Below are 25,738 nucleotides of genomic sequence, written 5' to 3'. Positions count from 1 at the left end.
TTCCGTATCCTCCTCACCCAGACGTGTAAGAACGCGGGGGGGGAGGCTCCGTACACCTTCCCATTCCACCCCAGTAGACAGCCCAAGCAAAAGGCTGTCATTTTTTTAACCTTTTCTTAGCTGTCTGGCGTTGCAAGCTTCCACAGGGCTATCGCCACGCGCTTCTCAACTGTGAGGGCTGCTCTCATCTTGGTATTCTGGCGTTTCAGGGCAGGGGACAGCAAGTCACAAAGTTCCATGAAAGTGCCCTTACACATGCGAAAGTTCCGCAGCCACTAGGAATCGTCCCAGACCTGCAACACTATGCGGTCCCACCAGTCTGTGCTTGTTTCCCTTGCCCAGAATCGGCGTTCCATGGATAGAATCTGCCCCATTAACAACATTATCTCCAAAGCACCGGGGCCCGTGGTTTCACAGAATTCTGTGTCCGTGTCCATGTCCTCATCATGCTTGTCGCTGCGCTGCCGCCGCCGCTGCCTCCTCTCCTCGTTTTTCTGGTCCTGGCTGAGCATAAACTCCACGAGAACGCGCGAGGTGTTTGCAATATTCATGAGTGCTGTCTTGACCTCAGCGGGCTCCATGCTTGCCGTGGTATGGAGTCTGCAGTGTTCACCCACCCAGGAAAAAAGGCGCGAAAATGGTTGTCTGCCGTCCGTTGCTTTCATGCAGGGAGGGAGGGAGGGAGGAAGTGAGGCTGTACCCAGAACCACCTGCGACGATGTTTTTTGTCCCATCAGGCACTGGGATCTTAACCCACAATCCCAATGGGCGCGGGAGACTGCGGGAACTATGGGATAGCTATGGAATTGCTACCCACAGTGCAACGGTGCAGAAATCGACGCTAGCCCCGGTACTTGGACGCACACCACCGAATTAATGTGCTAGTGTGGCCGCACTCATTTCGACTTTATACAACCTGTTTCTCAAATCCGAATTATCTAAATTCGGATTAATCCCGTAGTGTAGACATACCCTAAGAAACTATCAACACTCTTGAACTGTTTTTCCCCTTTGACTCGCTTCCCATGGGATCTTACCTACCAACTCCCTGAGTTTGCTAAAATCTGCCATCTTGAAATCCATTATCTGTATTGTGCTTTTCTTCCTCCTACCATTCCTTAGAATCAAGAACTCTACCATTTCATAATCACTTTTACCTAAGCTGCCTTACACTTTCAAATTCTCAACCAATTCTTCCCTATTTGTCAAAATCAAATCTAGAGCAGCTTAGGAGATACTTTTGTAAGGAACTCTAAGGGGAAGGAGTAGAAAGACCAAGCGTGATATTAACTGAAACAAATTTCTGACTTTTAAAAAGTCCACAGCTAAAGAGTAATTCTAAGCATGCGCTAAAAAAATGATCATTTGCACAAATATTAGTAGGTTCAGGTGCTGAAGCATGTACTGTATTCAGATCCATGTAAACAGAGTAAAAGATGACCAAGATAGGAATTACTAACTATTGTTAGATTTTATTGTTTCATTATCTATATTTTCCATTGTGAGTACAATCCAAGACACATTGTAAAGCTAACAGGCCTAGAAATTGATCTATATTATATCTTTAAGTCCATTTGCAATGCTTTTTTCTTTATTAGAAATACTTAAATTATCTTTTAAAAGTTCTAATCGCTCTACTCTCCACAACAAATGTGAACAAGAAAGCAGTGCACAGGAAACAAAATTGATTTTAAGCTATTTCTGCGTCAAGATTCAGTGGGACAGTTTGGAGAAGTAAAAATATATTTGAGAATTATGAAATATTCATGAGTATCATGTGACAAAATATTGCTCAATGTTTACTCTTTCTGTTGCAAAATGCTCATCTTTTAGAATCCAATCCTTCCACCTTTACTCCTTTTGAATAATACCTCAGCCTGAAAGAAATCCCAATAGAAATACTTGAGGAATAAGGCTCCTTGGAGTAAGCAACTACTCAGCCTGAATAAGCAGAATATGGCCCCAAGTAATTCACTTCAAGGGTAGAATTAGTTCAGTGAGGTTTGCCTAGCTGCTGCAACAGCATTTGTGCATAGTTATACACACTGTGTCTTGCCTAGTGCTTTAAAAAGTTTCATAATTACTATACAGGTTTTTCAAAAACCAAAGTTCATTCACCATCTGCTAATGCTTCCACAGATGCATGGATTGTTTACAAGAAGTCTGTATAAAGCTGTCCAAACTTCTGAAAATAATTCCCCATTAAGGAAGCAAATAGAAAACAAAACATAAAAACATTCAAGAAAAATAAAGGGTAACAATTTTTTTAAGATTTAAAAAAAAAAAGTGCACAGACGGATTCCAACTTCCTACCTGGCTGCTCAAATAAAACTAATAGTTCTAAAAGATTACAAAACAGGGAATCGGATTCACCATTAAAAGATATGCCCATTAAAGTAGACTCTACTTAACATCAACAGTAAATGTTAACCACACACTATTAACTGCCTATTTGTCAAAGCCTTACAGTGCTACTGGTGTATTATATTACAGACAAGAACTAATATAATATAAATGAGTTAATAGTCATAGTTTTCCTAGATTTCCATAACTCGTCCATTAGTTATCTTTAATGAGCGATCTGATCTGATAGATGTTAAAGAAACATCAGCTGAATAAGAAAATCCTCAGACAGCACGGGGGATTGGGGCTGGTTTCCTTTGCGAGACGCCCACGCATCAGACGCTCTTGAAATTAACAAAGTGGCAGGCCGGAGCCGAACACATTATACTTTGGGGAGTTACACACACGGAAAAAAATCACCCCAAATCCTTGCAAGTAATAAACTTGCAAGCTCGCTTCCCCCCCGCTCCCCCGGACTTACCTCTGTGCTTTGGAAGAGACAAAGCTGGAGGGAGAAGGAGGAAAGTAGCACTTTAAATTCCCCTTTTGTCTATCCTACTTTCTCTTCCTTGTCCCCTCCTCACCTTCCGCTACCCTCTGATTTGCCCTAGAAGGCGGCGCGCTCGCGAGGTCCCATCGGGGTTCGGCACCGGGCGCCTGTCTGGGCAGGGAACTCCAGAAAGGCGTTGCTTGCAGCACCAGGTGAGGAAGGGAGCGGCCATGCCGGAAGAGCCTCCTGCTCAGCACCTGGGACAGGAGAGCAGCCCGCCACCAGGCCCGGCGCCGGGGAGTAACCCTACGCGCAGAGCCCTAGCGGGGGCGGATGCTGCGGGCGTGCTGGCTTGGCAGCGTATTTGCGAGCGTGCAGAAGGAAGCGAACTTGCAGTCACAAGCTTTTGCTTTGTGAAAGTTTGCTGCTGCAGCTAATTAACGATGGCTTCACGCATGCCTGGGTGCTGAGACACTTCCAATGCATCAGTAGCAGCATGCTGAAAAAGGTCAGGCTGTTAACACTCAGATCCCCCTTCTCCAGGGGAGCCTGCTCCTTACACCTTATGGGATGCATCTGCCACTTACCAGCAGCCCTTTGGCTGCAGCTGGCATGGATGGAGGTATTATCAAACCCCAACTCCATGCCCCTGTTACTGTCATGTGTGCACATAACCCAACTGATAAACAAGAAACTTTCCTTTTACCAACCTGAAGAGCCTTTAATTCTTGGTTTGAAGCTCCAGGGAGAGTGCAGGGGGGAACTGCGTTTGGCCCTTAGCAAACATGGTGTGCATCACTGTGTCATACAGATCCTTGCTTTCTGGATGTTAAAGCTATCGTTGGCCACAGGTTTGTTACGCCGGCAGTTGAGCTATCTAGAACATCACACTTGTCTACTGCACACTATGAAACCTCCCTGTAGCAGCAGCAGCTCAGGAATAAAATTCCCCTAGTGCAGTGGTTCTTCAAATTTTTTAGGCTGTCTACCCCTTTCCAAATAACGTAGTTTACCTTGTACCTCCATCGGAGATAGGGTCATAAATATACCTATGAAAATGGTGGGGGAGGGAGGTCTGTAAGGGATAACATGATCTGTTGTTCACCATGACGGTATTTTTCTCACATACCCCCTGACGAGCGCTCATGTACCCTAGAGGTATGCATATCCCAGTTTGAAAACCACTGCCCTAGGGCAAAAGTCCAGAGCACTACAACTTGAGCTAAAGAACAATTAATCTCCATTGGTATAAGTAGAATATTACCTAGTCCACACACTTTAGCAGTCCTTATAGCAACCACAGCGCAGGCTCTAGGCACCAGCAAATCAAGCACATGCTTGGGGCGGCATTCCGAGTTTTTTTTTTTTTGCTTTGGCAGTTGCCCTGAGCACCCAGTAGAAGGCAATGGTACATATGCAGACCAGGCCGTTAATTACACTACTAGGTTTTGGTTTGCAGGATTACTTGCTAAATATAAGTGTTACAAAACAGTTCATACACGCTGCACCTTCCTTCTCCACTTCCAGGAATGTAACTGTAACATTCCTAGAAGTGGAGAAGGAAGCTGCAGCCTCCCTTAGATTTATTTAGTTTTACGTTCACTGATTTATACCATTGCCTGCTTTTTCATCAGCTCCGAATGAATGCATGCAAAACATCAAAACAAGCAAAAGGAAGTCTGAGTTGATGTTGATGTACTTGTCAGTCAGTGTGACCAGAAGTGACCACTGTATCAAAAAAAGCAAAAACAAGGAATGCACAGGAATGTGTAAGATAAAGCAGACATTCCCATAACTTGCATATTCTTACAACTTATTCTAGATCATCAGGACTAAATTAGACTCCATATACATATCAATCAGCAGGTAAGATTAAATCCAAGGGAATCCAATGAATGACTGCAAGGAAGTACAAATGTACATAATTTCTGCATCTGGCCCCTTGAATTTAGCTGAGTACAGGCGTTAAATACACTTTTAAACAAGTGCAAACTGTCCTTGGGAGTTACCGCTTTAAATCTCATATTTTCTTTACTTTGGTCAGCACTACTTCTAGAAAGAAGGAGGAAGAGAAAGTGCTCCTTTCTCAGACCATTGTGGTTTAGTTTCTAATACCACACAGGATACTATAATTTAATATTTTATTGTTTTAATCAGGGACCAAGTTGGGGGGAAATGGAAATACTGTTCTAAGCTACCCAGTTTCCCTGCTCCAGCTTCCATCCCATCCATGTTTCTGAACAGAATCTTTATTTACAGTTCTACTCCCCTCTCCACAGCTTCCGGACCCAGGAGCCATTTCCCCAGACATCCATTTACACCCTCCTCTGTTTGGCTTCACACTGGCACTGTACAGCACTGCAACTTGCTGCGGTCAGGGGTGTGAAATTGCCCCCCCCCCTCCCCCGAGCGCAGCGCTGTAAAGCGCCAGTGTGATCAGAGCCTGCAGCGCTACACGCTCACTTGCAGCATTGCAAGCTACTCCCCTCGGAGAGGTGGAGTACTTACAGCGCTGTGAATTCCCGAGTGTAGCCAAGGCCTATGAGCCTTTGCCCCAGTTCCATTACTATTCCCATTCCTCTGCATGTGCGTCTCCCTAACTCACACAGCACAGGTGGCTTGGGCTATGTCAGATGGAGGCAGATCCTGCTAACATGAGTGGGTCAGCAACTGCAGTTCCTTCTGGTAGAAAAAGTGCTACAGCCATCTGAGAATGGGATTTTGACTGCCTCTGGATTGGCCAGTATCACCAACATTAGTCCTGGGGAAACGGCTAGGAAAACAGAAAGCAAATGTAGTCTCCATCTCAGTGAGGTGGGTATGTTGGGATTCCCTCCAAGACCTCTTTCCACTTGGCTTCCTAAGAACTCAGTTTGACTCAAGACTTGGTCCCTCACGTATCTGTATTTGGTATACAGAAATGCAACACTGACTAGACTGAAACCCAGGGGGGTGGATGCAGGGTCATCATCGATCTAAAGTTACACAGAAACCCTCTCCTTTTATATACATTTACACATCTCATTGCATGTACTATACATTGCATCACACATTTTGGGATTGGCTTGGTTACTTTGTAGGAACCAATGCCTGTACAGCATGCTCTGTCCATGTTCCACCTACTCTTTACTTTATCTTTACATTCCCGACTATCTGGTCCATTGTTATCTTGTTCATAAATGGTTCCCTGGGTGTTCCCTGCCCTTATCTTAGCTAGTTCAGACATTCTGTCTCTTAGCTCCCTGACCCATTTACCTGTCTTTTAGTTAGCACAAACATTCTGTTTTCAGCATGCTGATCTATTTAACTCCCTAATCCTGTCTTCCAAGAAATGAGGCCTTTCCCTTGTTTCATTACTCATGTCAAGCCAGGCCTACAGGATATACTCTATATATTCACATAACCACCAATTTCAGCTCTAGGGGCAGAATTTTAAAGATATTTACATGCCTAAAGATTCAGATAGTGCACAGTGGGATTTTCAAAAATGCCTAGATGTCTAAGTCATATTGAAATCAATGGGAGGGTGCCCAGGTGCTTTGGAAAATCCTAATAGGTGCCATTCCGAATCTTTAAGTGCCTAAATACCATTCAAAATCTGCCCCCAGGTTTAAAAAACACAATTTAATTCTGTTTCCTAAATCTGCACCATGCAAGCAAATGTGGTGCAAGAAAATCTCACTCAGCCGCATGCTGTGCCCTTTGCTATCTTTCATAATGTATAAAGATTACCTTGGAAATGTATTCATTATTTTGCTTTGACATTTTTCATTAACATTTTTCTTGCTGTTAGTTGCAACCTAGTCCCGTATCCCATTGTACAGTCATCAGTGTCTTGCGAGTGGACCCAATCACTGGGTCTCATGTGGTTCCATGCCACCCTCTCCAGTCTCATTTTACCCCTTCTTGTGAGTCCAAGGTTCATCAGTATTTCAGGCTGGGCAGAGTCCCTCCTACCCACTCTCTCTTTGAAGTCCTTCTCAGGTGTGCCAATGGTCTGGTTCCTTGCACAGCGGAATCTTGTTCTTAAGTATAGTCTCTGTCTCTCTACCATGTGCTCCACCTCCTTCCCACAAGTCCCTGTGTGGAAAAAACATTGGTCCTGGGGTGGGCCAGCAGTTAAGAGAAAACCCAAGTCAAGGATCCCAGATCACAGCCTTGATGGCTTCTCAGTGATAGTCCTTTCTCGGGCAGAGAAGTTGTCTGGAATACATTACCACAGCAAGTTTAGACCTGTGCAATCACAGTGCTAATATCTTCACTCACAGCACAACATAGGTTCATAAATTGATACCAGATATCAAGAGAAGAGACGTTGATGTTATTTGGTCACAGTACATATTTTTCTTTCTTGTTTTGATAGGTGTAAACTCTCCAATCTCTGTTCTGTCCTACTTAGTTGAATACCTGTGTCTGCATAAATTGAATGTACAGTAAGATCACAGCATATTCTAATTTAGAGTATATCTACCCATGTCTGCACTTAATTTTTTCTGACTAAACCTCATGCCTCCCCATTAATATCAGACAACCTGAAGTTGTTCTGCACTTACATTATATATATTTTGCTGTTTATATGCTATTCACAATTTGCTATAAAGTTAATTTGTATGTGTGGGGAATGTGTGTTATTTTATGACTTAAGACCTACATGATTTTTTTCTTCTTTTTAATAGAAGTGAAAAAGCTTAGTTATCAGATTCTAGGATCTCTCTCGATTGGATGACTAAAGAATATTGTAAGTTCTCTGTCATTGTGATAAAGCAGAGCTAAAAAAATCTTTACAAAAATCAAAAAGGAAGTTGCATTCCACTAACCTGATGCAATTCAGATATGATGTAAGGGACAACACTATTTTAAGAGCTGACAGGCTTGAAAACTCCAGAGATTTTATTATCTGATAATATCCCCTTCCCTTGAGTTTCTATACTACTATCAAAATTATTTGAGAGGTAGTGGGTTTTTTTTTTTAAGTATATGGAGATAAAATTGTCAGTTTAGAAATTAATTCTATGCAGAAGTTGCAAGGCTTTTACTGTTTCACTAGCAATTGTTGATTAACATATTTTATACATTGAGCAAACAAACCAAACATCTACAAAAAAAAAAAAAAAATAGAGAGCAAGCAGGGAGATATTGGGGCTGTTCTAGCCTAAAATATACACAGACCTTTAAAGAAGGTTATGCAGACCTTTAAAGAAGGTTATACATGAAGGAATGTACAGATGTCTGCCTCTAAATGCAACTATACTCACTAATTTAGCCCTTAAAACACCTTCATTCTCAATAATTGGCAACAAGCATGATTTGTTTTGCACACTATCTAGTCCATAAGAGTGGCCCACCCAAACCGGGTGACCCTATGTTTAAGTAACTAGTAAATATTGACATGTAAAATACACAGGGGTAGATCCTCCTCTGATGTAAATGGTCATAGCTCCATCACCTGAGGATCTGCTCCAGACTTCCTCTGTCAGAGGTTTGCTCTAGGATTTGAGAGATCATTAAACTAGCACTACATTACTCTAGTTTATTCAGTCAATTTATAACACTGAGAAAAATCTTCCAATACACATACGTTTGCTTAAAACCACAGCCAGAGAAAAACAGGTTATAAACTTCTATGTCCTGCCTATTACATTTAAGAACTCCCCCAAAATTGATTAAATACTCTAACAATTATCTCCAGTTATAATTTAGGGGAAGCAATTACCTCTCCTGTTATTGTACCCACAGATCTGATACTCTAAATTAGGGCTGCCAACTGTTTCCAATTTACAGGAGGATCAAAGTTTTTGGTAGCTTTATTATTATTACTATTATTATAAAGTCATTGTGGTCTGGAGGAATGCACACAGAGCTGGGAGGCAGAAAGACTGAATACCAATCTTGGGTCTGCCACTGTGTCTTTAGGGAAGTTAGATTGCCTTTCAGTGTAAGTTTCTCCATCTTTAAAATGGGGATAATAATACTTACCAACATACCTAATAAGGGTGTTCTGAAGATTAGTTAGTGTCTTTACAGTTTTTGGAATGCATCAAGCAGTATAAAATTACTATTATCAATGTCTCAAACAACCAGCAGATACATATGACACTTTTTATGTCTTTTGTGATTCTGATATTAACTGGTATATCATGGTTAATCAAATATTGTATAAACTGACCATGGAAATTAAATAATCTAGCACCATTTTCACAGGAAATATTATAGCATCGTGATTGTGAGGGGGAAAAAAAATTAAAAAGATTTTGCCCCTCAGAAAACATACAGGCAATTGAGCAACCTTAGCACGGAAATGAAAGATAGTGTTGTGATTAAGACACTGGTCTGGGACTCAGGAGAGCTGGGATCAGGTTCTTTGCTTTGCTACACACTTTCTGGATAACCTTGGGCATGTCACTTAGGGACAGACAGGGCCGGCTCCAGGGTTTTTGCCACCCCAAGCGGCGCAAAAAAAAAAAAAGCCGCGATCGCGATCTGCGGCGGCAATTCAGCGGGAGGTCCTTCGCTCCGAGCAGGAGTGAGGGACCGTCCGCCAAATTGCCGCTTAATAGTTGGACCTGCCGCCCCTCTCTGGAGTGGCCGCCCCAAGCACCTGCTTGGCAAGCTGGTGCCTGGAGCCGGCCCTGGGGACAGATTACCAAAGGCATTTGAACACCCTAAAGGTCAAGGTAGGTATCTAGTGGGATTTTCAAAAGTGCCTAAGCTGGTTAGTTGCCAAACTCTCCTGGGTTGCTTTTGTAAATCCCACTAGGCGCCTATCTGCATCTTGGTGCCTAAATATCTTTGAAAATCTATCCCCAATCTACTATGCCTCCGTTTCCTACCTACAAAATGGGGCTAATACTACTTCCTTTCCCCCACATATACCTTTGTCTTGTCTATGTAAGCCCTTAAGGACAGAAACTGGCTCTTTTTACTGTGTTTGTGCAATAGGTCCTGATCTCAGCTGGGGCCTCTAAATGCAACGTAATATATATAAATACAGTGGAACAATTTACCAAAGGTCATAGTAAATTCTCCTTCACTAAATTTTTGAAATCGGGAGTGGATGTTTTTCTAAAAGATCTGCTCTAGGAATTATTTGGGGAGGTTCTATGGCCTGTGTTACACAGGAGGCCATAACAGATTATCACAGTGATCCCTTGTGGCTTTAGAAGCTATTGTTATCAATCTGTCTTTCCTTTTCTAGACGACTGATTCTGCAGGAACAGAATACAACTGTCTTTAGCTTGTTGACACTATCCTTTGTAAAAATCCCTCCTTTAGTAAGCATCTATCCCCTCAAGTCTGAGTCTCTGCTCTCACATGTCCCTTAGATTTGCATGTTTTATTTTATTTCACTTGGTAATTCACTTAAATCCTACTTTCTGTATTTAATAAAATCACTTTTTACTTATTAATTAACCCAGAGTATGTATTAATACCGGGGGGGGGGGGGAGAGCAAACAGCTGTGCATACCTCTCTATCAGTGTTATAGAGGGCGAAGAATTTATGAATTTACCCTGTATAAGCTTTATGCTGGGTAAAACAGATTTATTTGGGTTTTAGACCCCATTGGGAGTTGGGCATCTGAGTGTTAAAGACAAGAATACTTCTGTAAGCTGCTTTCAGTTAAGTCTGCAGCTTTGGGGCAAGTAATTCAGACCCTGGGCCTGTGTTGGAGCAGACGGGCCTGTCTGGCTCAGCAAGACAGGCTGCTGGGGTTCCGAGCTGGCAGGGAAAGCAGGAGCAGAGGTAGTCTTGGTACATCAGGTGGTAGCTTCCAAGGAGGGTTCTGTGATCTAACCCGTCACAAGCATAACATGGTTCCCATTATAAAAGTGAACATGTTTAGGGAAAAACTGACACTTCATGATCATCTCTCTGGGGTAGGATGACATAGCAGCTCTATGTTATACCCCCTTCCAACATTGCTTAGTTGTGCAAACCATCCCATGACTTGACTCTAACTTGCTATATCTGCTTCCTGTGTGTGTATTCAGAGCCAATACTATCACCCCATTACACCATCTTTATACCAATGTAACTGTTGAAATCAATGATAAAATTGGTCTGAGTAGAGAACCAGGATAGGTATTTACTGTTTTTCTTTCTCCTAATGGTCCTGGAAATCTAAAACAGCTCCAGGACAGTGAACTGGGTTATCTTCTGACTTATACACATGGCCGACGAGAGAGGGGGAGAAGCCAGTACAAATTACCGGGGCCCGGCGGTCCGGAAGGGGGCCCGGCTTCCTCCCCCTCCCGTCATCCCTGTTTAGCCGGTCTGCCCTTGCTGGGGAGGCCGAAATTTTTTTTTCCACCGGGGCCTGAACCCATTCTCAGTGGCCCTGCTCATACGTTAGCAGAATTGTTAACCAAGTACCAACTGAAGAAACTGTCTTTAAACTGCACAGTGTTGTTGTTGTCGTCATGTTGGTGCCAGGGTTCAGAGACACAAGGTGGATGAGAATATCTTTTATTGGAAGAGCTCTGTATGAGCTTGAAAGCTTGTCTCTCTCACCAACAGAAGCTGGTCCAATACAAGATATTACCTCATTCACCTTGTCTCTAAATTTCACTCAGAGTTACCCCTCTGAAAGCAATAGGGTTACTTAGGTGTGACCAAGTACCTATGCTGAGGATAAAGGGTTACATAGATATAACTGAGGAGCAACAGTTGACTCACTGCCTTTTTTTTTTAAAAAAAACACAGATTGCTGATGATGCATGAGCCAGTAAGAACCCATCTTGACCTTCAGGTCTCAAAGAGAGGCTGCAGGGCTGGCAGGTAGAAACAAATCCCCATCTTATTTGTTGACTGAGCAAACTTTGTATAGAAAGGTTTGAGACACAGTAAACATAGAAACTTGTAATACCAGTTTTATAGAAATACTTTCCAAAGTGTAATGCTTATAATTAGCCTTATAATAGCCTTTTTTTCTTTATAGACTGTATTTGGTAGAATCCATGATACATCACCCCCCCACCCATCCCTTTCACCTGCACAGAAGAACCTCATGAAAGCAAAGGATGATGATTCTATTCAAGGGGATAGATAGGAAGTTTGCTGTATACCCCAGTTATCCTTTACTATTAGATTCATATTTAAAACAAACTCTCTGCCCATGAATAGCTACTGGAGAGGCAGTGGCTGGGTTTAAAGCAGCTGGTCTTTAAGATTGTGAGATTCTAAAAAGGAACTAAGTGAGAAGAACCCAGTCCACCTGGGAAGCAAAGCTGGAGGCAATCATGAGAGGCCGATGCCACAACAGGGGATAGGCAATCATGTTGCTTTAGAAGTCTGTTCTGCTCATGGGTGGGTGGGGTAAGCCATTTTCAGTCTTGAGTGTTAGGAACAGACTAAAGGAAGCCATTTTAGTCAAAGAGCAGCTGTGATTTTTTTTGCTTTTTTTGCAGTTGAGTTATGCTAACATTTAAGAAATCCTGATTATCCTCAAGTGAGGAGTTTCAAATTTATTAGGACCAGACCCTCAGCTGGCAGAAGTCACTAAAGCTCCACCAAAATTTCGCTGAGCTATACCAATTGACAAGTTCAGGATCTGGCCTCTCATCTCTTCTTCTACCTCTCCATACAGATTGAGTCAAGTTTTCCTCCCACATTGTGTTCTTCTAAGGTATCAGATACCAACAATAAGGGCTACATTCCATTTTTGATGACAATAGCATCGCTGCAAGCAGAGTTTGGCCTTTAGACATTGCGCTTAAAAAAAAAAAAAAAAATGGGTGCTGACAAGTTGAAAACAGAGCTCCTTCATAGCAGGCTTCCAGAGCCTCTCCCATTGCAAAATTTAATTAGACATAATTAAATAAGCACTACACTAATAACTGGATAGAAAAGGCCAATGTTTTTCTTACATAATCAAATGATGTAACACTAACATAAGTCATGCTTAACTAGAAAATATTACCACTGACCTCATCAAAAAGGCAAACCTTGATCCATCAGGAATAAGTCTATTCCAAAAGAACATAATATTGTACCTACTGTAAGAAAGAGAACCAAACATGAACAGAGAAGTCTCATTCCTATACGGGAATAACAATCCTCCTCAGTTAAATAGATAGTCAAGCGTCTTACTTTCCTATTTCACAGTTGTGCTATCCATCTTTCTTTAAGTGAGAATGCGAGATCTGATTTGTCAAACTGTGTCCTAATTCAGCAAAAATCATTTTTATAAATAAAGGCATGGGTAGAACCTCTCTATTCCCCTTGCACCACTGATCCCTCCTTAAGACCCACTTTTGATGCCTGAAAGACACTAGCTATTGTAATGGAAGTAAGAGTACAGTGATGCATATTTATTTTATAAAACAAAAGTGTGTACAGGTGCTCAGGTAGATACGGGCTGGGTATTATCTAGGATGCCAAGTAGGATAGTATAATGTAAGTGTTTTTTTTTTTTTTTTTAAAGTACATATTTTGATTTTATCGTCTTCCTTCACTCTTCCTGTGTTGCTTGTCTTAGGTCCTGCTGTGAACTCCATTGTAACTGCTCAGAGCCACTGAAGTCAATTGGGCTCCATACAGGTCCCTGCAGAGCTTACTGGAGCACTGGAAATCCAACTAAGCTTGTGGGGGCAGAAAATGCATCTTTGGACAGGACTGAACACAATGTTGGTACTACCGTAATACTAACAATAGTTAATAATAAGCTATGGTTACACTAGCTAGAATAGAAATGCAAAAGGAATATAAACCCTCGTACTTCAGAACATAAACTGACCGCTGCCTGGGGTTAGAAAGCAGTTTCCTCTTTGGCCATATTATTGGACAATTGCCCATTATGGAGGTTTTATGGCTTCCTTTGAAATATCTAGTACTGCCCACTGTCAGATACAGGATAGTGGGTTGAATGGACTACTGGTCTGATGAGGTATTTTAATTCCTATGTAATACCTTTATAAGAAGGTTTCTGCTGGTCAGATTGTGCTAGTATGAATTGCTCTCATATAGAAGAGAGCATTTTAACACCAGAGACAGAAAAGTCCTTACAAATATACTCAGATACAAATGGAACTATGAACTCAGCAGAATGCGTTTGTTTACTATCAAGCACTGAACTTTGCATTTAAAAGATGCAGTATAAACATAAATCCTTGTCTCTCCATAGCATGCTGTAACTTACCATCCAACCAGCACAAAGTCCACTTCCTTTATGATCAGCAATGCTTTAATGTTAAGGTATTCTGAAAGGAATGTGTATCTTCAAATGCTAGTACCTTGATCTAACAACCTATTTTGATCCCTACATTTTTATTTTTATTTTTAATTACTCAGATACAAGTTGACATGAATGTTCGTTTACATATTCACTTGAATATCCACTGCTATTCACTCTGACAAATATTTGGTCTGTTTAAACCTCATACAGTTTATGAAAATTAAGTTTGGGGTGAATGCAGAATGAGAAATATCCAGATAAAGATATGTATCGGGGGGTAGCCGTGTTAGTCTGAATCTGTAAAAAGCAACAGAGGGTCCTGTGGCACCTTTAAGACTAACAGAAGTATTGGGAGCATAAGCTTTCGTGGGTAAGAACCTCACTTCTTGCATCTGAAGAGGTTCTTACTCACGAAAGCTTATGCTCCCAATACTTCTGTTAGTCTTAAAGGTGCCACAGGAACCTCTGTCGCTTTTTCCAGATAAAGATGTTATTTCAAAAGGAAAACAAAGACACACAGGAGATGATTGCCTACTCTGTTACACCAATTCGGCACTGGTGTAGATTCACAGAAATCAGAGTTGCAATACTGCAAAACTGCCAAAATGGAATGGAGAACTAGGTTCTAAGGGTGAAACCCTGGTCCCATTGAAGTCAATTAATGAGTTACAGAGAAATATATCAACAAAAAATTACAATTTGAAAGAGCAATGCCCTATCTACTTCAGTGTTCATTCTTGCACTGTTTTGATTTTTCAAACTGGATAGTATCATTGGGTATCATGGTGATGCTTGAGTCAGCAGTGTTTGATGTCTGTAGTAAGACTGAGAGGTCATCTACAGTTTAAAACACCATACAATCAGTTCCATACTTACCTATGACTACATTTTTCAGACTAGCAGATTTTATAACTAAAACTAAAAATATTTTCTAAGTACCTGTTCAGAATTTATCATTATTTTTAACTGCTAGTCTCTCAGATGAAAACCTCTCACCAAATCAGATGAATAGGCCAGTTCTGCTCTTCTGAGGCTGCTGTTTTAGCAACTGGACCTCAGGCATCTTGCCCATTATTGTACAGCCCTTTCATGGGAGGTCTTTATGATTATTACTAGTTAGCACCTACTATATTCATATGACAACATGGTCATATCCTTGTCCCAATCCCAGCTGTCACATGCAGAGGGTGCAGAATCCCCTCTGCATCTACTTCAGGGCTGCCCACGCTGGCAATGTCCCTGAATAAATTTCCCCTTGTGCAGTCCTCCCCGATATGTTACTCAGGATCTTTCAGAACTGGTCTGAAATTAACACAATTAAACTCAATAAAGACAAGTGCCAAATACTACACTTAGGAAGGAAAAAACAAGTACACAACTACAAGATGAGGAATAATTGACTAGGTAATAGTATTGCTTAAAAACATCTGGGGGTTATAATGGTTCACAAACTGAACATGAATCATCAATGTGATGCAGTTGTGAAAGGCTCATATTCTGGGCATATTAACAAGAAAGTCAATCATCCTGCTTTACTTGGCATTAATGAGGCCTCAGTTGGTATATACTATGTAAGAGTAGAATACTCAACAAGCTAATGGAGGAGATATCTGATTATCTTCAAAAAGTCATGGAAGATGGGAGAGGAAAAGGGCCACAATAGTGCCAATCTATAAAAAGGGGAATAAGGACAACCTAGGGAATTACAGACCAGTCATCTTAACTTCAGTACCCAGAAAGATAATGGAGCAAATAATTAAGCAATCAATTTGCAAACACCTAGAAGATAATAAGGTGATAAGTAACAGTCAGCATGTATTTGTCAAGAACAAATTATGTCAAATTATGTCAAACCAACAAAATAGACATTAGTTAGGCTTTTGTTATGGTCTTGCATGACCTTCTCATAAACTAGAGAAATACAACCTAGATAGAGCTACTGTAAGGCTAGTGAATAACTGGTTGGAAAACTGTTCCTGAAGACTAATTGTCAGTGATTCACAGTCAAGCTGGAAGGGCATATCGAGTGGGGTCCCATAGGGATCTGTTCTGGGTCTAGTTTTGTTCCATATCTTCGTCAATGATTTAGAGAATAGCATAGAGAGTATACTTATAAAGTTTTCAGATCATACCAAGCTGGGAGGGGTCACAAGTGCTTTGGGGGATAGGATTAAAATTCAAAATGATCTGGAGAAATGGTCTGAAGTAAATAGGATGAAATTAAATAAGGACAAATGTGAAGTGCTCTACTTAGGAAGGAACAATCAGTTGCAACATACAAAATGGGAAATGACTGCCTAGGAAGGAGTAGTGTGGAAAGGGATGTGGGGGTCATAGAGGATCACAAGCTAAACATGAGTCAAAAGTGTAACACTGTTGCAAAAAACCCAAACAGATATTCTGGGATGTATTTGCAAGAGTGTTGTAAACAAGACACAAGTAGTAAATTCTTCTACTCTACCGTGTGCTGATTAAGCCTCAACTGGAGTATTGTGTCCAGTTCTGGGTGCTACATTTCAGGAAAGATGTGGACAAATAGGAGAAAGTCCAGAGAAGAGCATTAAAAATGTTTAAAGGTCTAGAAAACATGATCTGAACATGAAGGAAAATTGATTCATTTAGTCTGGAGAAGAGAAGTCTGGGGAGTGGAGGGCATGATAACAATTTTCAAGTACATAAAAGGTTATTACAAAGAGGAGGGAGAAAATGCCTCAGTGGGTCACAGCTGAGAATACCAGATTCAGGACAAACTGTTGAGAAACAGAGTAGACTTACCACATACTGGTGACAGGTTTCAGAGTGGTAGCCATGTTAGTCTGTATCAGCAAAAACAACAAGGAGTCCTTGTGGCATCTTAGAGACTAACAAATTTATTTGGGCGAAAGCTTATGCCCAAATAAATTTGTTAGTCTCTAAGGTACCACAAGGACTCCTCGTTGTTTTCACATACTGGTAGTTATTCTATCATTAGATATACCAAGCCAGTAACAAAAGTAAACTTCCATCTCACCACACCGGTTAACAAGAAGTCAGAGATGCAGTCTCCTTAGGCATTCCAGCCCTTATCTCACCACCTAGACATTGGACTCTATGATGAGTGATTATTGAAAACTCTCTGTATGTGTGTGTGTATATATATATCTCCTCAATATATGTTCCATTCTATGCATCCGAAGAAGTGGAATGTAGCCCACGAAAGCTTATGCTCAAATAAATTTGTTAGTCTCTAAGGTGCCACAAGTACTCCTGTTCTTTTTACTGAAAACTTATTTCACTACATTTAAGGGTCTTCTAATCTCAAGAGATCAGCTACACAGCCAGGCCAATATATAACTCAGATCTTACCCAATAATCACGCTGCTGCCAATCCTTTAGTAACCAAAATCTAAAGGTTTATTAATAAAAAAAAAGTTAAAATGGTTAATAAATCATATAATACAATAATGGCAATGTTCTTTTATCAGATTTGTAGCAGTGATGTTATAGACTGCTGGCTTATAAAGACTCTCTGGTAATTTCCAAAAGATTGGAAGGTCCTCAGTCCATAGTCCAATATACTCCTTTTAGTTGTAAATCCACAGTCCAGAGAATCAGGGCAGGAAAGAGGCACCATGGAGTCATTTCAGGGGTCTTTTATACCCTTTGCCATGAGCCTGGAAATGTTCTGTTTCAAACCAAGCTCACAACCCAGTTTGTGGAAAGTTACTGGCACAAGATGGAGTCCAGGGTCACGTGAGCATATCACAAGTCCTTACATGGCTTGATAACTCTTACAGGGGGTAGCCCCGGGCCCTTTGGAGGCTTAGGCATCTGCAGGAAGAGCCATCTGAGTCTCTTCCATGGCCCACTCTGAGAGTGAAGTGTCTTTAATGGGCCATCCAGCCTGAATGGGCCATTCACAATGGGCAGGCTAGACTGGATGTAAGCTACCTTGTGAGTGTTATCTGAGGAACAAACATTTGAGATATGAATATTGGCTATATATTTGTATCTTCAGATACTGTGATGATACATGGATTTAAACAGGATGATCTTATTTAGCACATCATAACTTTTCCATTGACATCTTACATGGCTTTGTACAAGATTTGTTGCAGTTGTCTAACAATGGCAATATTATTTATAGAGATGAGCTCTATTTCAATCCTACAGCATCACAGGAGCCTCTGGGCTCTAGGCTTCAGCCAGCAGTGAGGGTAGCTTCAGGGCTCTGGGCATAGGTGTAGTTTGACTTCTGTTGTGGGCGGGGCAGGGCCCAGCAGAATTCAGGCCAGCTACGCATAGCGGGGCCCGGGGAGGGAGCGCTACCTCCACCCCTGACTCATCTTAGCAGGCCACCCAGCCTGTCTGTGTTTGGGGGGCATGAAATCAAAAATTATAACTCAGGTGTGGGTGGGGACTCAGCTCAAAAAGTTTGAAAAACACTCAGGGTACAGGGAGGGGGTAGCTCAAGGCTGTGTGCAGGGAGCCCCACCTCCCCCCACCCCTCCCGGTCACTGCACCTTGAGAACTCTGCCAGCTCTGAAGCCAGATCTCCCCCCTACCCCCACCCAGGGGGCTCTTACTGGCTGTGCGAGCAGTCAAAGGCATCTGGGAGCTGAGGACCAGCTACAGCCCCCAGGAACCAGCAGCAGGAGGAGGAGATGGGTGGAGTGCTGTGGCTGCCCTCTCTGTAGCACTGGCCAGACCAGCAGCTTCTCTGCACTGCCCAGCTCCATCTTCCCGCCTCTGACCTGGCCAGTGGGCAAGGCCTCAAGGGACGGGAGGAGAGGAGGTGGTGGGGATATATGTGTGGAGCTGCCCTACTCTGTTTACAGCACTGCAGTTTGGGCGGAAGGGGAAAATGACCCCCAGGGTCTCTGCCAAACTGCACCATGGGTTCGGGACAGGGCGCCAGGATTCACAGACCCCCTGAAACCTACTTGCAGCCCCCTCCCCCCCCCCGGGGGCCATGGACTCCTGGTTCAGAACCACGGGTCTAGATAATATTTAGTCCTGTCTTGAGTGCAGGATGCTGGACTGGAAGACCTTAAGGTCCTTTCCAGTCCTATGATTCTATAATTCTATGTCCAATTCTGGATGCCACACTTTAGGAAAGATGTGGACTTGTTGGAGAGAGTACTGAGGAGCACAACAAAAATTATAAGAGGTTAGAAAACCTGACCTCTGAAGAAAGGTTAAAAAAACTGGGCATGTTTAGTCTTCAGAAAAGAAGACTGAGGAAGATGCTGGTAACAGTCTTCAAATATATTAAGGAGTGTTACAAAAAAGATGATTCTCCTTATCCACTGAAGGTAGGACAAGTAGTAATGGGTTTAATCTGCAGTCAGGGAGATTTAGGTTAGATATTAGGAAGAGGTGTCTAAAAATTTTGAAATACTTCAAAGTTAAACTATCCTCAAAGGACATTTGTGGAATCTGCATCATAGAATCATAGGACTGGAAGGGACCTGGAGAGGTCATCTAGTCCAGTCCCCTGCACTCATGGCAGAAGTATTATCTAGACCATTCATGATAGGTGTTTGTCTAACTTGCTCTTAAAGATCTCCAATGATGGAGATTCCACAACCTCCCTAGGCAATTTATTCCGGTGCCTAACCACCCTGACAATTAGGAAGTTTTTCCTAATGTCCAACCTAAACCTTCCTTGCTGCAATTTAAGCCCATTGCTTTGTCCTATCCTCAGAGGTTAACAACAACAACTCCCTCCTCCTTGTAACAACCTTTTATGTACTTGAAAACTGTTTATCATGTCCCCTTTCCATCTATTTTCCAGACTAAGCAAACCCAATTTTTTCAATCTTCCTTCATAGGTCATGTCTTCTAGACCTTTAATCATTTTTGTTGCTCTTCTCTGGACTCTCTCCAATTTGTCCACATCTTTCCTGAAATGTGGTGCCCAGAACTGAACACAATACTCCAGTTGAGGCCTAATCAGCATGGAGTAGAGCAGTGGTTCTCAAACTTTTGTACTGGTGACCCCTTTCATGTAGCAAGCCTCTGAATGTGACCCCCCTAATAAATTAAAAACACTTTTTTATACATTTAACACCATTATAAATGCTGGAGGCAAAGTGGGGTTTGGGGTCGAGGCTGACAGCTTGCAACCCCCCAGGTAATAACCTCACGACCCCCTGAGGGGTCCCGACCCCCAGTTTGAGAACCCCTGGAGTAGAGTGAAAGAACTGCTTCTTGTGTGTGTCTTACCGCACTCCTGCTAAGACTTCCCAGAATGATGTTCATTTTTTTTGCAACATTATTGACTCATATTTAGTTTATGGTTCACTTTAACCCCTAGATCCCTTTCCACAGTACTCCTTCCTAGGCAGTCATTTCCCATTTTGTATGTGTGCAACTAATTGTTCCTTCCTAAATAGAATATTTTGCATTTGTCCTTATTGACTTTCATCCTATTTACTTCGGACCATTTGTCCAGATCATTTTGCATGTTAATCCTATCCTCCAAAGCACTTGCAACCCCTCCCAGCTTGGTATCGTCCTCAAACTTTATAAGTGTACTCTTTATACCATTATTTAAATCATCAGGCATTGGAGGTTAAAAACTGGTTGGACACAAACCTGCCAGGGATGGTCTAGATTTACTTGGTCCTGCCTCAGCACAGTGGGCTGGACTTGATGACCTCTCGAGATCCCTTCCAGACTTACATTTCTCTAATTTGAGGAGCAGGTTCTGTGCATGAAGTTCTTTACATTCCTTTAGTACTAGGCTGTTTTTAAAATTAAATTGATACCATTTCCCCTTTCTTGTATCTGACAATCTCAAATAGTCTAATCAATGTTATTTCCTTCAGAATGTTGTATGCTGTATCTCAAAGTTCCCCTTAAACTCCACTTCTCCAGAGATCACAGACCTAGTTTCTGTAATATTTTTGGGTAACTGAGATGCTCTACTTTGTCCTCCTTGTTTTTCAGTTTTAATCATTTCAGTGATATTTATTTTAATACTGGACTACAATTGCTCAGAACATTTCAAATATGACCTTGCTAGTCCCTTATATTGCCGTGATGAAATAATTTCTTTAACATAATATATAGGCCCTGTGTTAAGGTGTCTGTTTGCTATGTCTACGGTTATTTTGATCTCTGAAAAACATTTCAGGGGCTTAAGCAATGCAGAAACCAGCTTTTTCTTCCTATAGTTTTGAAGCAAATAACCATTTAAAGTGAATTCCTTTTCTACCCTAATTTTGTAATTTTACATTTCTCCTTCTCACTGCTGTTAATCTGAGGGAGAATTTAAGTTTTATCACTCTTGCTTGTGAAGGAAAAAGACTTACTAAGGGTCAGATCTTGCAACTATTACTCACTTGGAGTATCTGATGAGTAAGGGACTACTCACATATAGAAGTCAGACTACTCTTGCAGCAAGATAATACTCAGCAAGACTAAGAGGGCTGCGTCTGGCCCTACGACACCATCATGTAATATTTATATTGTGGTAGCGCCTAAAGGCCAAAACCAGTTTGGCTCTTTGGTGCTAGGCACTATATAAACATTTAAATAAATTCATGCCCCAAAGTGTTTAGTCATCTAGTCCAATCCTTGCTAGTACAGTACAGGATTGTTTTACAAATCTTAAATCTCTCCCCTCCATAAGAACATCCTGTAAGTCTTTAACGTGTAATTCTTCATTATTTGTATCACTTCAAACAAGGACTTATTCTGGTACAAGTACAATATCACAAAGAACAATCTGTCACAGTTATAAATCATCTGCCGAAATTAATTGGGCATGAGGCTATTTCCTTTTAAACTAAAACTGTGCTTGTGTTACGCAAATACCTGAATACAACAAATTCTTTAAAACAGTCCATCGTACAGCCTGTATATACATTGCTCTAGCATAGCAACTACTGTTGCATTGTAAACAAGCTGTGAAAGCCAACTTACATTTGAATACATTGCTCCTTCATCTTCATGCATGAGATATTTCTCAACAGCAATCAAGTGTTCGAAGGCAGATGTCCAACAAGAAAGTTGTAATTTTCTGGTGCTCTAAGGGACAAAAAGCATAGTAATAAGTGTGTAACTTCCTTAACTGTTCCTATAATATATAATGATGAATTCCTATAGAGAACTTTCTGATTATGGACTTTTGTACCATGAAGTCACATTTTCACAAAGGTCTCCTTATTTCCATATTGTATTCAAGATTACAGAGAGAGCCAAAATAACTTTCAATTCCAAGGTATAATTTATTCATTCAACCACATATTGGAAAAACAAATTGTTTCACCTTGCATTATTGAATGGGTTTTAGATAAATGTATTTTCTAAGTTAACTTATGTATTCTCCCAAATATGCATAGGGAATTCATGAAGTAGCATATATTAATGCAAATAGGAGTTGGGTGTATAATTCTTTGACAATAAACATTTAGGTATCTCAGAGCCTCCCCCTTCTGGAAGAACTTGTATATGTAAAACTGTCATTTCTGAGGGATATGATAGACCACAGATTCTAATAAGATCTCCTACATTCAACATAGTTTATTGTACATCAGACAAGATTCTAGTATCAGGTTAATTAACTACACTTCATTTTACAAATTTTGAAAGAGAATTTGAGTTTAAACTTATCTATTCTTTTCAGCGATGCTAGAAATAGGGATGCTGCTGCACCCCTTGGCTTAAAGTACTAATAACAGACACCAAATACATGGTTTTTATCATCAATACCCCTCTATAAAATTTGTTCCAGCACCCCTGATTCTTTTTACATAAAAAAATAACAGCTTTTCTCTTCAATCATATTTGAACACCCACTAATTAAGCAACATATTTGGGAGAAGTTAATACAATGGACCCAGATCCTTACCTGATGTAAGCTGGCATTGCTCAATTGAAGACTAGGAAGCTACATAGATTTCCACCCTTGAGAATCTGGCCCAGTAGCACCGATGACATCATACCATTGATCTACATAATAGCATTGTATTCTTCCCCATCCTGTTTCTTATACCTCCTAAAATTTTGTCTCGGAAGAGGAAATCATTCACTTCTAGTCTAACAAAATATGACTGATCTGCATAGCATTGTATGACTATCATAGAAACTGTTTCTTGCTCTCCCAATTCAAATCCCTCTCATTGAAAGTCCAACTATTAACTAAGCCCTGGATAATCAGAATTTCTAATGGGTTAATGACTTCCTTACATCTTTCTGAATGTTAGTGTCACATTTGTCAGCCTAATCAAGCAAACTATTATGATTTCTTTAGCTTTCCTTTTCAATGTAGTATCACTGCTGTTTTCAGTTTTACATTATAGTCAATCCTTTCAATTTGATTAAGGAGACTTCACATTTAATAGTAATTCTTAGCATTCACGCAGTGATTGACATCTTCAAAGTACTGAGCTGACGTTACCTAGTTAATCCCCACAATACCCCTGTGTGAAATTTCCCTTCACTTTTATACTGAAATAGTATTAAAAAACAAACAAACAATTGGGGCTATGTTAATTGTATTAATAGCAGGCCCTATAAGGAAAACTCTACAGAATGATTACATAAGACATACTTGATAAGTCTTCAGTATACATTATGGGTCAAACCCAGCACTATCGTATGCTGCGCTAATGGAGATTAGAGCCCCTCTTTCCCCTTCAACATCATAGCAGGATTCTAATCTACTGTTAAAGGAGAACCAAGGGTTACAGTGGTGGCCAATTCCATGATTTTGAAAACTAGCAATCTGCTATTTTATGGGTATTGTCCACTACTGTTCAGCTAGATCTGGAACTAAAACTCATTGGGTGAAGTCCTGGCCCCATTTAAGTCAATAGAAGTTTTGCCACTGATTTCAGTGAGGCCAGGATTTCAGCCGCCAAAGTCAACAGGAATCTTTTCATTGACTTCAGTACACTTTGGATTAGAACCTCTAGGGTACGTCTACATTTGATCTGGACGTGTGATTTCCAGCAGAGGTAGACTACCTGCACTAGCTCTCCTTGAGCTAGCATGCTAAAAACAGCACTGTACCTAGGGTGGCATGGGCAGAGGCTCAGGCTAGCCGTCTAAAAACATAACCACCTGGACCCATTTTCTGTAGCACACATTAGTAGAGGCATAGACTGCCTTTTTCTTTGAAGGAGCAGCAGCATATTCCCTCCTCCCCACAGCGGAATTACCTACCATCAGCCATGCTGCTCTGCTTCAGCAGGTTGAAGCAAGTATCACTAAGCACTGCTCAGCTCTCCTACTATCTTGCATAGGTTCTCATAAGGACAGTTTTCCCCTGTGGAAGAGAGATTGTTGACTCTTCATGGCTTGGTATTAGTTAAAATAAAAGTGACACAGTAGTGTTTCACATTACTATTACTCAGGTTTTACAGTTTTAAATGAAGCTTTAGGTGTTAGTACTTCAGTTTTTTCTTACATGTTCACTGCCATTAAAAAAGTGTGTTTGCAGATCTTTTTAGCCATTAAGTATATATTTCAAACTCAGTACTGTTACCAGATGTGTGGCTATGAACATCTTTACAATATCTCCAACTGTAAAAGGGTTCACTTCCTGCAGGAGCACCTGCTCATGGCTGGGTGTGGGATTAGCTATTGCCCCATCTGGCACCCCATTCTGTCAGTTACTAACACATGATCCCTCACTCTCTCTTCATGATCCATCCCTCTGGCTAGGTCACTGCGTAGGTAGCCCTCCCCTTCCAGTATAACAGAGTTCCACACATAACAGTCTAAAGCCTTAAAACAGATTTCAGCCCCAACTCTGGGCCCCACTGTCTGTTTACCCTCTTGGCTCAGGACTTTGAGTGTCTCTGCACTGGGTCCAAGCCCAGCAACCCTGCACAATCCTACTCCTTGCTGCTGTTTCCCTGGGCTTCTTCCTACCCAGCCTTTCTTCCCCACAGCTTCTCTGAGATGACCCTTCTCTCAGGCTCAGAATCCTCAGATTTCCATGTCTGTTTCCTCCTCTGTGTTCCCAGAGAGTAACTGCAGACTCCTTATCTATCTACACCCCTCTTCTGCTACAAACTTCCTCTCTTTATAATAACCAGCCTGCTCCTGCCCAGCTAGGATTCATGTTCAGCTAAGCCTGGCTCTCCCTGCAGATTCAGTAAATAACATAATTGACCTCTCAGGTCTGTATTCAGGGCTTGTGTAGAGCATACCCCATCCCACCAACTGATAAAACACAATAATAAATTAAATGGATTCACCTGAAATGTATGAACTGGCATGCCTAGGGACTCTTTGTAATAGTTAATGCCAGTTTGTTCTCAAGAGTTTCAGGTCATTCATTGAGATATGCCATCCACATTCTACACTGTAAAATCACAAACAGAAATTTATGGTCTGACCTTCAGAGATGTTGACAATTTTTACTGAACTATTTTTTATTTTATTGAACAATTTTTATTGAAGTGCAGATGCTCAGATCCCTTGAAAATCACACCACAGCTGTATACTCCAGTAATATAATCTTGCCACACTTATGTTCTGAAATCAGTTTGGTACACACTGACATCTCTTTGTACAGTAGTCCTTTTAGTTCCTGGAAAGCCACTCCCTTTTGTCACCTAGTAACTTTTTAATAGTCAACATCAAGCTCAGAGTTTCAGAGCTAGGTACTTGATTTTTCAGTAGGACTAGGATGCAACAGTTTTCTTATGCCCTGATTAAGTTACAAACTGAAGCTACAATATTTTGGAAGTGTTCTGAATGTGAGAAGTTACAATAATATTTTCTATATTTAAAA

At 41.2% G+C, this 25,738-nt stretch overlaps 1 protein-coding gene across 1 annotated transcript in view; it reads right to left on the bottom strand.

The window, feature by feature from the left end:
- Positions 1 to 3,178, bottom strand: part of ARAP2 (ArfGAP with RhoGAP domain, ankyrin repeat and PH domain 2) — a 217,483-nt gene extending 214,305 nt beyond the window's left edge. The window contains exon 1 of the mRNA XM_034772450.1: positions 2,825 to 3,178. The gene's annotated coding sequence lies outside the window, so the exon portion shown is untranslated. The remainder of the gene's footprint in view (positions 1 to 2,824) is intronic.
- Positions 3,179 to 25,738: the final 22,560 nt, after the last annotated feature.

This window comes from Trachemys scripta, chromosome 5, assembly GCF_013100865.1.
Source record: "Trachemys scripta elegans isolate TJP31775 chromosome 5, CAS_Tse_1.0, whole genome shotgun sequence".
Taxonomy (NCBI): Eukaryota; Metazoa; Chordata; order Testudines; family Emydidae; genus Trachemys; species Trachemys scripta.
This window is presented reverse-complemented; position numbering and strand designations above follow the sequence as displayed.